The following is a 19161-nucleotide window of genomic DNA, read 5'->3' as shown; positions in this document are numbered from 1 at the left end:
GGTTCTTAATTTATCTATCTAAAAGAAATAATTGAAAATCCATATTTTCAATGAGCAATCTTTCTTACAGTGTAAATGCACTGAAGAGAATGTCTTCTTTATTTCTGTTTGGCATCAACTAACATGCAGAAAGAGAACAAAAAAAGACAGAGTTTGATTACAGATTTTCTTGATGGTGACTAAATTTAGTGTTTCTGAAAATCTGTGTGAGTGGCCTGGCCCTTCTATTAAACGTCATCATAATGGATGTACTTATTCTTGGGGTAAAATTGTTGCATATAGGAAAAACTGAAAATTGAGTAGGAAGCCTAAATTGAACATGATCATATTAGGATAATGCATCCATATAATAATGTGGAGTTTCTAGGGAAAGAGGGAACAGAATGGAACCATTGTGGGGTAAAACTTATGTATTATTTTTTGTTTGTTTTTTAAGACAGGGTCTTGCTTTGTCACCCAGGCTGGAGTGCAATGGCATGATCTCAGCTCACTGCAACTTTCACCTCCCAGTGATGGCAGAGGCAGCCTGACTAGAACAGCCGCTGGGGAGACTCCAGGTGATGCGCGGGAGGTGCGGATGAGGTTGTGTGTTCGGCAGTGCAGCAGGAGCCAGGAACAGGTGGGAGCCTCGGCCCCTACTGAGCTACAGCCGCCCAGCTGTGGCTCTGGACCTGGGCATCCCTGTGTTCTTAGGGGCCCTGGAGGCTCCCGCAGGCTCAGAAGTGCCTGCTCCCATTCCCTGGCCTCTTCTGGCTCCCAGCACCTGTTCTGGTACAGAACAAGGCTGCAGCTGAGCCTGGGCATAGCTGTGACCCAGCCGGGTGTGTGTGTACTTGGGGTGGCACTGACATGCCAGTACCCTGCTGCCTTGGGGCCCCGTCTGGACTTCGGGCATCCAGGAGCTCAGGAGGGAGGACGGGGGTAGCTGAGGGCAGCTCGACATGGGCCTGCAGGCACCTCTCAGCATAAACAGCCTGGGTGCTGTGGATGGCATATTGATGGCAGGAGGCAGACCGGTTCCTGGGCAGACAGAGGCGAGTCCCTGGTGAAACCCCACCTTCAAGCCAGGAATGCCGCTCCGTGCCTGCCTTGCCCTTGGCAGGCATGGGATCTGGGCCAGTAGTGCAAGCTTAGCATAGTCTGCCAGGCTGAGTGGGCAGAACAAGCCCAGTGGGCCCACGCAAAACTTGGGCAAAGGCCCCACAGGCCACAGAGGTTTCCAGCTGGAAAAGTGACACTCCAAGGACATTGGGTTCAAGTGATTCTCCTGCCTCGGCCTCCTGAGTAGCTGGGACCACAGGCGTGCACCATCATGCCTAATTTTTATATTTTTAGTAGAGACGGGTTTTCACCATGTTGCCCAAGCTGGTCTTGAGCTCCTGGACTCAAGTGATCCATGGGCCTTGACCTCCCAAAGTGCTGAGATTACAAGCATGGGCCACCACACTGGCCAAAAACTTGTATTTTTTAATATTTTATTTTGTAAAAATGATCAGAAGCAAATATATCAAATTTTATGAAATGTTAAAGTTGGGCAGTTGAGTACATGACATTGGTTAGTTTTTCTACTGATTTGACCATTTCATAGTAAAATAATTTAAAATATCTTCAAAACAAAATGTAGAAGTTCTTAATATATAACTATATACACACCACACATTTTTCAAATATTCAACTTTATTTAAGCATCACAAAATCACTTTTTGATAGGCTGGACAAGAATTTGTATTCCCATTTTACCAATGAGGAAGGAAAGACTTAGAACTATTAGCTTATTTCACCAAGGTCACAAAAAGTCTGAATGCTGGGAGAGCTGAGACTGGAGTCCAAATGCTACGGTCTGAACGTTCATGTCTCTCCCTTCCCTCCGAAATTCGTATGTTAAAACCTAACCTGTAATCCCTAAGAGGTAGCGCCTTTGGGAAGGAATTAGTGCCCTTATAGAAGAGGCTTGAGAAACCCTCTTCCCCTTCTACTATGTGAAGACACAGCAACAAGGCACCATGTATAAGGCAGAGAGCCTCCACCAGACACCAAATGTGCTGGTGCCTTGTTCTTGGACTTCCCAGCCTCCACAACTATAAGCAATAAAATTCGGCTGTCTACAAATAACTTGATCTGAGGTATTTTGTTATAGTGACCCCAAAAGACTAAGAAACCAAGTATCCTGCCTCAGAGTTGCCATATAGAGTACACTTCCCTCTAAATATGGGAATGTTTTCTCAAGTTTTTTTTTTCATTTGTTATTTATTTATTTATTTATTTAATTTATTTTTTAAGATGGAATCTTGCTCCTGTCATGTAGGCTGGAGTGCAGTGGCACGATCTTGGCTCACTGCAACCTCTGCCTTCTGGGTTCAAGCGATTCTCCTTCCTCATCCTCCTGAGTAGCTGGGATTACAGGCATGCACCACCACGACTGGCTAATTTTTTGTATTTTTAGTGGAGATGAGGTTTTGCCATGTTGGCCAGGCTGGTCTCGAACTCCTGACCTCAGGTGGTCCATCCACCTTGGTCTCCCAAAGTGCTAGGATTACAGGCATGAGCCACTGTACCCAGCCTCAAATTTATTTTAATAATATAGTAATATTTACCACTAATCTCTATAATGATTTAATGCATATCTTGATTGACATTCAATGGTTTGATATACCAGGCACTAAAGCGAAGTAAGTAAATATATTAAGCAATAACATTTAATATCCTTTGACAGTAACAAGATAACTTATTTCTGATATGCATTAATTTGCTTTAAATATTTTCTGAAACATGGTAGGACATTTAAAAGGATAAAGTAATACATTTTGTTATTGAGCATTCTTCTCAATAAATGACATCAATTTAGTTCTCTAAATTGAAAAAAGGATCCACATTGGGGAGCAGAATACACTATGTCCTATCTTTATTATGCTGACTATCTAGATAAAAGCCTTCTGAATCATTCATCCAGGTAATCTATTCTTGCAATACCTTGTGTGCTGATGAGGAATATCCTGATAAGTGCTGTAGTTCTGACCATTTAACATTGTGTAAACAAGCCTTTATTTAGAAGAAAGTTCTTTTATTACTTTTCTATGATACATAAATCAGTAAGTTGAGTTATAGAATTTATGTCCACATATTCTAGTTTAATGTTATTTTAAATAATATTAAATAAAATTCAAGGAGTGTATTTCAGCATTTGTTTTTTTCCTTTGGAAAATGTTTAGCTTTAGTTTGTTGGTTAAGTATGACAAACTCAACGTAATATACCAATCTGACATGAAGGAATTTAAAAATGATATCAATATTCAATGACACAGAATTTGATTTGGAACTTATTTGAACTGCAATAAATAATCTGTGGAGTTATTTTGTTGAGAATGGCTCAGTTCAGTGGAGCTTAATGGAAAACTCTACTAAGTACTTGGGGGAATGGGAGAAAGTGAAAAACAGATGGGAAAGGGAGTACAAGGGCTTGGGGGCACTCCCCGAACTCCCTTCCTCACTCAGACCACAATGTTCATTGCTGACTTGTTCCTTTGGAACTTAACCAAAAGATTTGACTTGTTGTTTTGAAACATACTCAAAAAGAGAGGATGAATCTTTTTCTTTTTCTTTGAATCTGTAGCACAGCCTTTCCTTATGGATTCTGAGTTGATTGGGTAACGTGGTATAGAATCTAGAGGGAGCAATGTGAGGCTTTACATTATCCTCTTTCCAGTGCCCCAAGAAAGACCTTATTCCCAAAGATTTCTTACCAATTAAATACATTTGGGTTAATGTCATTGTCTTAGGAATGAACACAGTAATAGAGAATTTAGGAAATGGTGAATATTTAAAACTACCATGAAATGTGATGAAAATAGAAAGGCAATGTAAATTCTTACTTTTAAATGCTTACAACTATAAAGAAAACTTCATGAATTTGGAATTCAATTTAAATCTTAAAAAAACAGAAAAACATATCAAAGGAAAAAAGCAGAAGGAAATGTAGCTAAAATAAATAGAAAAATCATTAGAAAATTTAAAAGTGAAAATTTAAGAAATCTAAAAACTGGTTCTTAGAAAAGACAAATCCCTGGCAAATATTTTTGAAAAGAAAGAGAAAAAGTACAAATCTAAAAAGCAGGGCTATCATAACTGATATAGAAGGGATTCTTAAAATTGAAAGCGAATGCCTTGGAAAACTGTGTGTCAGTGTATTTATGATGTCAACCCCCAGGAGAGGCAGGCGTCTGCTTTACATAGTAACTCATTGGGCAGCTTCCTCCCCTGAGTGATTTCTGCCACTCTCATAATTCCCACTTTAAGCTGCTGTCTCTCAAATCGAAGGGTCTAGCCCAGACTGCTCATAAGTTGCAGACCCATAGTCAAATGTCCACTAGACCTCTCCAGCTGAATGTCTCAGAGGAAACTCAATGTAGTAAGTCCAAAATGAACTTCTGTTTTCCTTAAAAATCTGTTTTTCTTTCTTAAGAAAAACAAACCCAAGTGCAGGGTGATTCTGATGTCAGAAATGGGCATGAAAATTAACTCTGTACTTTGAGTTACATGAATGCAGGCAACATACCTAAATTCTTGAAGACTTGCATTTCTTATATACAAAACAGTAAAAATAATATCAATCATAGGGACACCAGAGTGATGAAATAGTGGATGGAAAGGTCTCTGGCACCTTACTTTGTATGTAACAGGTACTCAAAAAGGGTAGTCACTATAATAAAAGTAAGTTTTTGTCATTATCTTAGTGAATGGCAACACTATTCATAAAGCCATCAAACTAAACACTGGGGACTCATCTGTAAATATTCTTGTCATTTCCTTTCTACATCCAACTGGTGGCTAATCCTGTTGATCCCAGCTCCACAATATTTCTCACATTTGTTCTTTTCTCTTTATTTTCACTGATAAAGCTGTCTAAGTCTCTTAGTGCAGCAGTCCCCAACCTTTTTGGCACCAGGGACCCATTTCATGGAAGACAGTTTTCCATGGACCTGGGGGTGAAGGAGTGGGGTGGTCTGGGAATTAAACTGTTCCACCTCAGATCATCAGGCATTAGATTCTCGTAGGGAGTGTGCGACCTAGATCCCTCCAATGCACAGTTCACGATAGGGTTCATGATCCTATGAGAATCTAATGCTGCCACAGATCTGACAGGAGGTGGAGCTCAGGCAGCAGTGCTTGCTTGCCTGCTGCTCACCTCCTGCTGGGTGGTCTGGTACCATCACGGGGGAGGGTGGGGACCCCATCTTAGTGGTTTTCTAACCTCCAGCAACTTTTACCAATGCCCCTGCCTCCAGATGACTCTGACTCCCACCCCCAGCATCCTTTTTTTTTTTTTTTTGAGATGGAGTCTTGCTTTGTTGCCCAAGCTGGAGTGTGGAGTGCAGTGGTGTGATCTTGGCTCACTCCAACCTCTGTTTCCTGGGTTCAAGTGATTCTCCTGCCTCAGCTACCCAAGTAGCTGGGATTATAGGCATGTGCCACCACGCCCGGCTAATTTTTGTATTTTTAGTAGAGACAGGGTTTCACCATGTTGGCCAGGCTGGTCTCGATTTCCTGACCTTAGGTGATCCTCAGGTGATCCACTCGCCTTGGCCTCCAAAACTGCTGGGATTACAAGCACGAGCCACCACGCCAAGCCAACCACCCCTTGCATCCTATAGCAAATGCTGCTGCTGAGTATCAGCATCCATCTCTGGGTTCCCCTCATACCACTGCTCTACATCCCCTTGAATCCCTGCTGTTCTCAGAAGTGTTTCACCCCTCTGTACTTCCGCACTCATTGCTCCTTCTATCTGTATGGAATGTCCTGCTCCTCTCTGTCTGACTGCCTGTTGATGGGTTCATATTTAAGAATCTTCCTATCTTCCTCCAAACTGGGTTGGGCATTCTTCTTTCCGAATAGTATACTGAGGAAATGAGAAACCAAAACAGTTAAAGGGGAGAGACTTTTTGGAATTTACGTACCAACCATACCCCCTTTCTCTAAAAAAGCTTCCCCTTACTCTCAGAGGGGTTTCCCTACTTCTCTCTGACCAGAGCTGACTTAGACCAGGGTGAACACTTGTTGCCGAGGCAAACCAATCAAATTCCCTCTCCTTGGAATTTGAAAGTGGAACTTTAGTTGGTAATGGAGTAGCAGTGAGTTACAGTCCCTGTAATGTCCCTGCAGTGACTTATGGGTTTCTAGCAGGGAGGTCCAGGGACATCTTATCTGTGAGGAGAAACAGCAATGAAGCAGAAGCAGAGACAAGGACGCACGTGGCCCAGAAGGGGAGACATCCAGACAAACGGCTTTCCAATCCTCAGTTCCAGTCTCTCCTCAGGTTCTGCCTGTTCTTGTCATGGGATTTCATGAGCTACTCCTATTGCTTATAATAAATGATCTTTTACATTAAGCTACTTTGAGTTCTATTTCTTGCAACCAAATGATTCCTGAATATTCATACCTGTAATAATAATGGAATCAGAATTAGAACCTGTGGGTAAAATTTTGCTGCCTAAAGCCTATCATATTTTGCCTTTTCCTGCAGGGTTTCTGACTAAGGAAATGTACATCAGGGGAAAAATAAAATGTAAAACAGATGTAAAACTGGGAACTTTTCATAAAAATTAATAGTAACTACTATAATATTAAATAATAATCATTAATAATATTAATGCAATTAATATCTAATATTATTCTCCTTTATTGCAAGGTTATCCTGGCAAGACTTGATGAATTTGGTGTGATGCGAAACCAAAACAAGGCCTCCAACACCCAGTAATTAAAACGCTCTGGAAAATGAGAGCAGAAATTTCCTTCCCATGAGAAGAACAACAAAAGTTTGAGTGGAATTTTCTTCTCTATGGACAAAGAAGACATGTGAGGGAATAAAAGAATTTTTTCTCAACGAAAAATTGTTCTTGTCAGTAAAGATTTGTCCAAAAAACATTGCATTTATAGTATGTCATTCATAAATCTTAAGTTTCAAGAAGAAGCTCTCAAATTGAAGTGATATAAAGACTTAGAGTTTTCCAATAGAAGTTTAAAGGAGTCTGAGGGCTAAAGGGAGAGGACAGTTATGAGAAGCTAGAAGACTGTGTTCTTTTCCTCTCTGGGGTCAAAAGGAAAGAAACCCTGGGTGAAAGTAATCTATAATAGTACTGGAAGAGAGAAATAGGAGAATCAATTCCTGAAGCTGGCTGGAAAAAAGAGAGAGAGATCACTGGTCACTTGGTTGGCATCCCTCAGAGTTTCTGAAGCATGACGTCCTTGGCACCATTCTCCTGTAACCCCGGAGAGTCTAACCTCTTCCTCGCTAGCATCACCACAGAAACATCTTCTCTCTAAACCTTTCTCCAGTCCCTTATCCTATAAAACCCCCTTTCTCAGTACTAAGGAGAGGAAATGTTAGAATCTCGCTGGTATAGGAAGAGACATGGTTGCCTTATCTCAAGGCATTTTTTCACTTAAGTATGATTATACATGGTGACTACAGTGATACTAGGATAGTAGGTACCTTAGGCTTGGCTTCTACCTAATCAAATCACCAGGTTAAATTATGCTCTTCAAATCCAGGTGCAGAAAGATAAATACACAACAGTTGATCTTATAGAGCAAGAGCCCCCAACGTCTAGGCCATGGACTGGTACTGGGCTTTACAGCAGGAGGTGAGCCATGAGCCAGCAGGCGCAAACCCTATTGTGAACTGAGCATGTGAGGGATCTAGGTTGGATGCTCTTTATGAAAATCTAATACTTGATGACCTGAGGTAGAACAGTTTCATACTGAAACTATCCCCACCCATGCCCTGGGTCCATGGAAAAATGCTCTTCCATGAAACCCATCCCTGGTGCCAAAAAGGTTGGGGACTGCTGTACAGAAGAAGAAAGTAGAATAATAATCACCAGATGACAGGAAGGAGGTGTGGGGATAAAGAGAGTTTGGTTAATGGGTAAAAACACACAGCTAGATAAGAAGGAATAAGTTCTAGTGTTCAATAGCACAGCAGAGTAACTATAGTTAATAACAATGTATTGTATATTTCAAAACAGGTAGAAGATTCAAAATGTTCCCAACACAAATAAATGATAAATGCTTCAGGTAATATCCCAGTTATTCAGATTTGATCATTACACATTGCATACATGTATCAAAATATCACATGTACTCAATAAATAGGTATAATTATTATGTATTCCTTTAAAAATTTTAAAAATAAATGAATTGTACTCTTCATTTCCTCTGTAAGGCATAATCATTCATGTCTACATTACACTGAATGCTATTTACAAGGCCAAAACTATGTTACAAAATAAATGAAACTAATATTTAACGAATGCCTAGAAAATATGAAAGTAAAAAGAATATCTTTATAATCGAAAGCACTAGCATACAAACATTTGGGTATGTCACCATCATGGGTAGTAATAAGGTCAATGAAAGGGACTTGAATGATCCCACCTTTAAAAGTTTATAAGTTGAAACATAAAATTAGAATCATCTAATAGATGCAAGCAATTGAATAAAACAAATCCTAACCTTATCTAAAACTTAGGAGTATCATTTATTGTATGAGTATGTGGACTAGAATTTTGAAATTTGGGTAATGTGAAACCAAAGGAAAATTCTTACTTTCCCCCAAAACAAAAAATATATTTAAAAACAGTTTACAGGAAAGGGAGACAAAAGAAGTCTTTACAAACGAAGTTTGGAATTAAAAAACAAGAAGAAAAGAATAAATAAAGAGACATGTAGGCATAAGAAGCAGTCTGAAAGATTGCTTGAAAGGCTAAGTAGAATTGTATTAGTCAATCTGTTAATGTTTGCTTGCTTTTTCCTTTCACAACGAAGCATCAAATTTGCTTAATGCAAAGGGAAGAGAGGAGCTAATTCTATTTTGTTTGTCATGTTCTACATTTGATTTGGACTTACGGTGAATGACGAATTGCTCTCTTACAATCATCTGAGCAGCTGCACGTGCAGTGGAAAGCATCAGCCTCTATGAGGCATCCTGCAACCTTCCCCCAACACCGCCCCAAATCAAAGCTCGGTAGGATGCAGAAAACATTCTCTCTGACCCAAATTATATCAATAATTGGGATCTTGTCACTGCTTCTAGCAAGTAGGGCAACCATGTGTGTGTGCTCACCCTGATTGGGCATTTTGCACAAAAGTAGTAAGATATTTTCCTTCCTTTTATAAAACTGCAGGGGGTAAGCTTTCCTTGAGTTTAATAAGTAATACCATTCTACCCATCGTCTGGCATAATTATGACTAATGCTCCCTGCCTCCTCTAGGTTGCGTCAAATACAGGAGTTACAGTGAAGAGCTCCCGCCATATAACATCCCTTTGCTAAGGCAAGAATATGCAGAGCCATGTGGCACAATGGAAAACCATTGACTTTGGCTTTAAACAATCTTCAATTCCATTTCTGGCTCTGCCATTTTACTGCTTTTGTGATTTGGAAAAAGTACCTTTGACTCTCAGAGTCTGCTTTCGCGTGTGTTAAATGGGGATAAATAATACCTACACTTTATAGTTGTTATAAGGATTTCATATAATTAAGATTTAGATATATCTAAATATATAATAAAGTGCTCTAATTTCTCTTTTTAATTTTTTCCATATATCATACCTATAACTATAAAGGACTGTTGGTATGAAATGTCACATGAAAAGAGCACTATCTTCTCAAGGAAATAGTGACCTTTATGAAGGTAGGGACTTGCTCACCTCCATATATCCAGAATTAACAAAGTACCAAGGGAAGTACATGCTCAACAAAAGGTAACTATTATGATAATAAATTGCAATGTATAAATGTAAATTAGGAAAGACAATACATTGAAGGATGTCAAATAAATAATCAAAAGGTTAACATTAAATTTCAACATAGTGAAGGCTTTTTCATGTAAAGGAAAAATATTTTTAAAATACTTGATTGAGATTGTCAGATAATTTTATTTAATTCAATTCAACAAATATTTATTAAGTATGTTGTAAGGTTGTTCCAAGTACTATGTGTATAAGATACAATGGCTCCTGCCTTCAAGATGTTTACTGTCTAAGGAAGTGAGCAGACAACTACAAAAATAATAAAAGACAAACTACGATAAAATACATAGTAGAAGGTACACATTGTTTGGAGATTCAAAGATGAGAGAAATACATATATTTGATTGGTTTGGGGCAAGCGTCTTATTAAAGACAATATCTGATAATGGGCCTTGAAGGATAGTTGATCTGCCAAAGATGGAGATGGGAGATAAACTCCAATAGGCTAAAGAGGTGGGAGAGGCTTCTGATGCTGGGCTAAAGAATTTCTAAATAATTCAAATGGGCAATAAGGCCTAGGTGATTAGAATCATGACATCTTTTAAAATTGGGAAGTTAAAAGGAAATTAGAAAAAAGGAAAATTATGAGTTTGGTTTGAGATAAGCAAAGCATACTAAGAGCTAATCAACAGAGCAGGCAGCTAGGAATATAGAGCTGTAGAAGGAAGACAAGACTAGAGGGGTACCTTTGGGATTATCTGTACACAGTGAAAGTTTAAAGCACAAAAAGCAAGTAGATCTCTACGGCAGAGAATATAGGTGACTGAAAGGACACACCTTTGGGGATGGGAGAATACTGAGGGCGAGGCAGACCGAAGAGTGGCCAGGGAACGGGACCGGAGGACTTAGCAAGGAAGCATGTTTAGGATTTTGGAAGCTCTGTCAAATGTTATGCAGAAATCAAGGAATATGTGGACAGGAAAAGGTCACTGAATACAGACATTTGGAGATCTAAAACATGGGATAGACATAAAAAGACAGTATAATTTTGACTGTATATGTTGATATAGGATAGACAAGAGTAAGTGAGTATACAGTAATTGAAAGAATGTGATCTTTGGAACCAGGAAAATTTAGATTTGAATCCCTAACACTTTCTAGTTGCAGGCTTGGAGAAGTAACTGGACATCTCTGAATTTGTTTGTCCTCTGTAAAACAGTGATAATGATATCTAACTCACTTAGCTATTATAACTGTGTTAAGTTAGATAATACATACAAAGTGCCTAGAACAGTGTCTGACACATATTAAGTACTTGGCAAATGTTAGTTTCCTTTCCCTTACTCTACAGAAGACATAAGGCAGAGGATGCTCCTTTAGTGAAGAAACATTTAAGATAATAAAAGACACACATCAAAACTAGCAAAATATCAAAAAACAGAATGTGGCATGAATAACAAATTAAAAAATCAAACAGCAAAGGGAAAGCAGATTGGATGAGGTATCTGAAGATGGTTTTATTCTTAGAAGCATCATTTACTATAAAATTACTTGGGTAGACGCATTTAATTTTCTGCTCCTCAAATTTCCCATTTATAGAACTAAAATAGAAATTCTAGTTCTGCTAATCAGAAAATGACAAGGATAAAATATTATAGGCAGACAGACAGTATGCAATAACATCTAGCATTACTAGATGGTATATACGTGTAACATTTAAGAGCATTACTGCTATGCATATCTGCGTATGAATGTACACATTAAACTCTTGATTGTTATCTGGATATCAGCCTTGCATGGGTCTCAACTCTCATGGACTCCTGAATCTCAATCCTTTGTTACCTTTCCTGAATATATGAACTTGCTATGTAGACAAGGATGAAATGTAGGCTTCCTGTTCCCAAATTAATCTTTGAGTGAGTGTCTCCATTGGATACATATTTAAGCTTGTAATATGATCATTTTATTTTCCTACTAGTCCAGCACACAGAAATATATATATATTTTGAAGTTTCTACAATGTTTAAGGTTAACTCCGTATCATAAGTAAATTATAATCAGAGGGGATTTCATGCCCCAAAAGGTTTCTCAGATTACAGCAAAACACCTGTGTTACTATTCTGCAACCAGAAGGATAGTGGTTGCTATGTTATAATTGCATCTTATTGTGTGTGATATAATATGTGCTTTGGAGTAATTGGCCCAATGAGAAGTTATAAGAAACAGGTAATTAAAAAAAGATATAAATGGAGAATTTAGTATTTTAAGCTTTTAATTACATCTTTCATATAATAAAGGGAAGATATATTTACATTAAAAAAAACAGTTACTACATGAAAGGGAAATGTACTTAGAAAATGGAGAGTAGAAACTGCTTATAAAATATATTGCCTTTTTAACACAATGACCTCAGCCTAATCAAAATAAGAATATAATGGATTTTGAAATGTTTCATCACAGAACGTGATTCTCTAAATTGAAAATAGCAATTTTTTTGGCAATGCATGGAAAAAACCATTTTGATATTTTATAATTTTGGTTTTTAAAAGCATAATTAATAACCAAAGCTGCCAAACACACATACACATATACACAAAGAATAAACCTTCTGCTGGATTTTTGCTGTGACTTTGGAACATTCAAAAGGTAACAGTCATTATATGTATTTTGATAAAAAGGGAGGTGACTAAAAAACGCCTTGTCAGTTTTCTACTCTTTGCCAGATGCATTAAAATGCAGCTCTGAGCACCTTTTCCCCTCCTCAGTCTGGAATTTCAGGAGCAGAGAGTACAAAAGAGCTGATGAGCAATGAATGCTTCACCCTTCCTCAATTAATCTTGTCTCTCTACCTTTGCTTTTGCTTTCCCTCTACATGAAGGTAATAATGACACCCTCATCCATTATCCTTTTATCCCTGTTATTCTCGTGAAATTGCTTAATAATATGTTACAGATTCGTCTTCACTCACATAATTCTTCCTGTCATTTGCAGTATATCATCCTACAAACATACAGCCCACTTTCACTGCCCGTTCTTTGAAGATTATTGTCAGTGACATCTTCAGGATGCATTTGGAATCTGGAGCATCATTTCTGTTGCAATGGGGAATTACACTGACTTATCTGTCATTGCCAAAAGCACAACAAGCAATTCAGTGTTAATGCAAAGGTAACACAGGTTTTTATCATGCCGCCAGAACAAGAGCTCTTGTAAATTTATGCTAATGTGGCCCTTTTAGAGTTTAATAACCTCTTACCCTACTGGAAAAAGACCCACACATACACAAACACCTACAAATGCACACTGCCATATACTGGAATGATAAACGATCAACTGGTAATTATTTATTTTCGACCTCTTTTTTGTTTGCACTAATGTTAATTTTTCTTGGAGTATTACACAGATATGGTACAGAAAACAGCAAAAATGAAGATATTCCATTTCAATTACCAAAGTACTAAATTATGTTTGGTGAAAATAATTTTTTTCTCAAAAAATTAATAAAAATTCCTCTATGACCACTATTTTAAGTAGGCTTTTCCATCAAGAGTTCAAGACCACTACAAATGAGCAGTTTTCTCTGATTGAGGGTGGCATTCCAGAGGGACCCAGGCAACCCAGCGTACATGCCAAGTCTGACAACACATGACAAGCTGGTCGGCGTGCAGTAATTTGACTAATTATACCGGATTAGAGCATATTAATGCAAGCTGTTTTCTCCAGAGTTAATGACCTGCTGACTGGGTTCTGTTAGGCCCCACTAGGTCTACAGGCAGCTAAAAAACAAAACCCTGTTTTGTAAGCCCTCGTCATTTCACATCAGCAAATGAGTACATCAAACTACTGAGCAGCAAAATGTAAGCGACATTTTGTCTGCTATAAACTCATGCAGTCTTCCCTAACTTTCCACCTCAAGGGCTGCTTTTATATAAAATTGATGTCAGTTTCTTTTTTTTTTTTTAAAGGAGTAGCCAAGAAGTAGAGTCTGGGGAAAAAATAATTTTAGGAGTATGTTATTGTTGGAGGGCTAGAGGCTGCTGTTTTAGAAACAGGTTTATGTAAAAATAATTTTAAATGTATGTTAATTTTATTACACATCTACTACCTTTTCCACGACAAGAATATGTTACAAATAGTTACGACAAAAAAAGATTAATGTGTAATAAAATCTTTTCTAATCTCAAATTATATTTGAAAGATATTTCTAAACCCAATGGGAATTTTAGGTTTTTTTCTTTTTTTTTAAGTAGTTGGATGATTTAAAATTACTTAAATACAGAAAAATGTCACATACTATTATTTTCAAATTATTTGTACATTTCGTTAAAATTGGCCACATTTAACTAAAAACTAGCTGGAAACATGAACATGTTCCTGAATATGTTATAATTTATATACTTTATATCTATACCTCACTTCTGAAAAGATGTAAAGTGACTTACAGGAATATATAAATTATAATTCAAATTAGAAATATCTTTAAAAAACAAGGTGAAAAATAGAAAATGAATTCAGGCGTAAGCTGGATAATAAGAATAAAAAAGCATACCACAGAATCATTTAAACTTCCTGTGTTTGGGGCACAAATTTGTGAACTCCCAACAGGCAATGTTGAAAAAGAAGTAATAGGCCAGGTGTGGTGGCTCACGCCTGTAATCCTAGCACTTTGGGAGGCCGAGGCAGGCGGATCCCTTGAGGTCAGGAGTTCAAAACCTGGCCTGGCCAACATGGTGAAACCCCGTCTCTACTAAAAACACACACACACACACACAAAGCTGGGCGTGGTGGCAGGTGCCTGTAATCCCAGCTACTTGGGATGCTGAGGCAGGAGAATCGTTTGAACCTGGGAGGCAGAGGTTGCAGTGAGCCGAGGTTGTGCCACTGCACTCCAGCCTGGGCGACAGAGCAAGACTCCATCTTAAAAAAAAGAAAAAGAAAAAGAAAAAAGCAATAATTTCACCACAAAGGTAATAAAGATAAAAACAAACCAGTTCAGGAATAATTGCACAATTATTTCCTAATACTAAAGCTAGAAATAAATTTATGCCAAGCGTTAAAAAAAAAAACCTGTAGAATATAATGAATAATGTCTTCAACAATAACCTTACACTGAGTTTCAAGGCTTACAATATATCCCAAAGCACAACTTAGAAAAATCAATCCTACCATGAGATAGTACAAGAGAGCCTGCAGCTGCCTTCTGAGAGAAATGGGCTCAGCCGCAGTTTTTGTGGAAGGAGGTCGACCTGTGAGGACCGCAAGGTACCTCCTCCAGGCTGAATCAACAACAGCTAATCCAGAGGTTTGCCAATAGTCTGTGGTTTGGCCTGACTCAAAAATAGGAGTTGAATGAGTCAGATTCTTTCTGCAGAGAACTAGAAAAAGGAAATGTAGAAAGAACTGTGTGGCAGTAGGAAATGAAGCTGAAATATCATAATGTAGTGAGAGGCCAGGGAGCCAAGATAAGACTCAGGCAAGCTAAAAGGGAACCAAAGCTGTTTGAGTAAGTACAGGAAGATAATCTGTTAAGAAAAAGAAAAGAACACTCAGAGATTAGCAGATCAAACAGTTTATGAAAGAGAAACAGAGCAGCTGGTCCCTAAAGCTGACTGAGCCATTCCATTTTTAAATTCCAGGCCATATATACCTGTAGCATCTATTGCTTGAGGTAACTTGAATGAAGCCTCTTTCATGCAACCAAAGATTTTAACCAGAACAGGAGCCAACATGATAGTCCAGGTTGACAATTTATGCTATTCAGGTTTAATCCAAGGATACAGAATATTTAGGAATGAATGAACCCTTCAACCATCAGGTAATCCTCAAAAAATACTGTTTCATGCAGCCAAGATTTTAATTATACTGGGAAGCTACGGGTTCAAGATTTTACTTCCTGTCACGTATCTGTAGTGCAAACACAACTAATGTGTGTGAGAAATTAAAAGCATGTGCTTTCACTGACAGTTCGACAGGGGTGAGTTTGATGAGTTCTTTTAGACACTGAGGTTTTAAAAGTTCCTGAATACAAGATCTATCTTCAAATAGTCACTGCATAGCTTAGTGAAAACATTCTTTAAGCAAACAAAGTAGAGGCAATTATAAATATCAAAACATCTCCACCGGACATCAAAAACAACTTTCAGTAGAGGTACTGACAGATGACACAATTTCCAACTATACTTTTTTGTCATTCTCCTAATTATTTGCAAACAGTACTCTCAGGTAACTAATTGAGGTAACTGCTATATTAACAATACATAATACCTAACTTCTTATATTTCAAATAACAAGATATGGGATAATTTTAAATATATTTGTAGAAGCTTAAAAATTAAAACATTATATAACTTCTTTCAAGAGTGTATTAACATAGGTAATATGATACACTGTAGTGCTGCCTTACTAATAGAATATTTGACTATCTTTGCTAACTGCATATATAGGGAGATATCTACTTGCATAGAATACTTTAGAGTAAAAATATACATTGCAATCAACGTCTGATGAGGGTTTAGAGATACTGGATGTGTGGATAACAAATCCAGTAATAATTATGCTAATGATTATTTTTTCTTTCTTTGTCAAATGTGTTCCTTGCTCGAAAAATCTGTAATAGGCTCTGTACTTAATATTTCATTGTAGGTTTAAGTCAACTTTCGAGTATTTATGTGTTCTGAGTTGTATGTTCTCTAGGCAACATACAGTTGTATATTGATAATCACCAATAAATACAACATTTTAAAAGTCCTTATGTGGTTCAAAATTCTTTAAAGTGCAGTCATTGTAAGCAGAGAATAGCATAGGTATTCCACAGCAACTTGAACAATGCTTTCTGCGCTGTATTGCTTGACAATTGCAGGTTGACTATGTGAATAAATACACCTCAAAACGAACAGTGACTTTCAGAAATAGCCCAAGCTTTTACTTGAGTATTTATTTGAGTTTTTACTTGCGATTGCTAATATTTAAATGGATCACAATTATTTCAAAAGAAACATACATTTCCTTCAATAGCAAACTTGAACGATGTACTTATAATCCACTGTATTTTATTATTTTCATGCTTTCTACTTATTACTATGCCATCTGAAAATCCATTAAGAAGTCATAATAGGACCAAAATATTAAAATGAGGAAAATGAATTTTCCAGGTAAGATGGCATGATGTGTGGTGGCAAGCGTTCTGGACATTAATAAAATCTCAGCTTTATTTCTTACTTCCTACATAGCTTTTAGGTAAGTTAATAAATCTTACTGGACCTCCCCAAACTCTAGTTTTCTCCACTGTAAAATGAGTGCCTAACAAAATTGTAAGGACTAAATGAGATACTATACATGCAAGTTTCTAGCATAATGGTTGGCACCTAGTCAGATGCTCAGTACATGCTTCCTTCTTCCCTCTTTTACCTTCTTTTCTCCTTGCTTTCCCTTTCTTCCTTTGCAAGTTGATTTTATTTTTCTGAGTCAAAAAACAGGCAGTAACATGTAATACTGTAAAAATTCTGGTGCAAGAACTATCTAAACATCATCCTCACACATCCCAGCGAGGTGGCTGTTGCATGGCAGGTCCTTAGTGTTAACGCTTATAACACAAGGCAGATTACTTTTACTAAGATAGGTTAGAACATCAGAGTTGAAAAATTAAGTCAAAATATAAATGGACACTAAGGTATTTAATATTATTTTCATGTCATGGATGCTACAAAAATGCAAAACTATGTCAAGAATGACAGAAGAAAGAGTGGTTGTACGAGGCTGCATCTGTCCTTCCTTAAACTTAAATTTAACTTGTGAATAAAAACCTCTCTAGAACACCTCACTGTTTTTATTGATTTGTAATATAGGCCATGGAAATACACGAGTTCCATGGATTGTTCTTTCAGTTCCCCTTTCAAACACTCACAGTCTTAGTCTCCTTTACATAGAAATTCTGGAGTCACCTGTGATACAAACCCACTTCAAATGTTTTCAAAAGTATGTTGAGAATAATTAATAAACATTTAGCGGCTATAAGGAAAAATCTTCCATAGAATTTCATATTCAGATCAGATCTATTGACATTCAAAATCATGAAGTAGAAGTTTGCTTGAAGTCTTCAAGATGAAATTTAATAAATTGAAATGAACTCCCCTTTTAGCTTGAAAAATAAAAAATACTTAATATCCTTAGGCCCTTGACAATCTGCTGAAACGACCCTTTTCATAGTGACTGTTTCCTTATTAAATTCAATGGCTATTTTCAGTCCCTATCTAGCTAACCCCTTCAGATTTGGCACTGTTCGCCAGTCAGTCCATCCTTCTTAAAACCCTTTTCTTGACTTCCACTACCACTCTCCTGATTTTTTCCCACTAACTGTATCTATTCTTTAAATGCCATTTGCAAACACTCCTTCCTATCTTTAAAAGACTGGCATCCTTGTAATGGAAACAACACAGCAAAGCTTGCTGTCTAGGTACTAGAAGTGGAACACCACAAATGGACTAAGCTGGTGGCCAAATACAAAAACTTAGAGGCCTCTCTCTGGCCTAGCAGACTGGGCTCTTAGCTTTTCCACCATTACCTTCAAATGGACCATTCATGCATTTGCCCACAAACTTAAAGTGACCCTCCTGCCCCCATTCCCTTATATATACTGCCAGTTTCCATGTAAGTGCTCACGTGTTCACTCTCTCTCTCTCCCTGTCTCTACACACGTGCCTCACGTGACCTGGGACAGAGGACTTCCCTCCTGACTCATGGTGCCCTCCCTGCCCAAGATCTATAAGTAACAGCTTTCTGAACATATTTCCTGTTGTGACGGGGTATCGAATTTGTGCCTTCCATTAGAAGAACCAGGTACCAGCCAGCTACCGGCTGGCTTTTCCCTAGGATGCAAGGGGGAACCACAAGGTTGGGTTCGCAGAACCAGAGCCACGGTCAGGCAGGTGTACACCAGACACAGGTCAGACAAGAGACACAAGGGCATCTGCCATTATAAACAGTTACCCACGGGAGGGACTCCTGGTCAGGGCCGGACAATGAGGCATCAGGCCATCTGCAGGTAAAAGGCGTATCCATTGAAAGGCATATAGTAGACAACCATGTCCAGCTCCCCTTCCTTTCCCTTTAGGGCATGACTGCTAGACACTCTGGTATTGGAGCCCCAGTTTAGCTATGGGATCTCCAAACAATCCTCTATTCAACTCATCCAGTTCTGTGACTTCGGTTACCACCCATGTTCTGATGTCTCACAGATATACCTCACAGATTTACCTGTAGCTGAGACCTCCACTCCCCCCCTAGATCCTAGATCAGATGTCACCACTGAAATGTCTCCTAGATTCCTTCTACTATTTCCAAAAGTAAAGGTATTACACCTCCTATACCCATTCCAGCACTACTTTCCTTTCCTCCAGTGGTCATTCTCAGTGAATGT

At 38.1% G+C, this 19161-nt stretch overlaps 1 protein-coding gene across 11 annotated transcripts in view; it reads right to left on the bottom strand.

The window, feature by feature from the left end:
- Positions 1–19161, bottom strand: part of NBEA (neurobeachin) — a 741630-nt gene that overhangs the window by 159290 nt on the left and 563179 nt on the right. The window contains exon 1 of one of the 11 annotated variants that reach the window (XM_074021840.1): positions 8903–9019. The exons of the other annotated variants lie outside the window; for them this stretch is intronic. The gene's annotated coding sequence lies outside the window, so the exon portion shown is untranslated. Of the gene's footprint in view, positions 1–8902; positions 9020–19161 lie in introns of those variants that run through there. 11 annotated transcript variants of the gene reach the window in all.

Source organism: Macaca fascicularis, chromosome 17, assembly GCF_037993035.2.
Source record: "Macaca fascicularis isolate 582-1 chromosome 17, T2T-MFA8v1.1".
In the NCBI taxonomy this organism is placed as follows: domain Eukaryota; kingdom Metazoa; phylum Chordata; class Mammalia; order Primates; family Cercopithecidae; genus Macaca; species Macaca fascicularis.
Note: the sequence above shows the minus strand (reverse complement) of the source record. Positions and strands in the feature narration are given on the sequence as shown.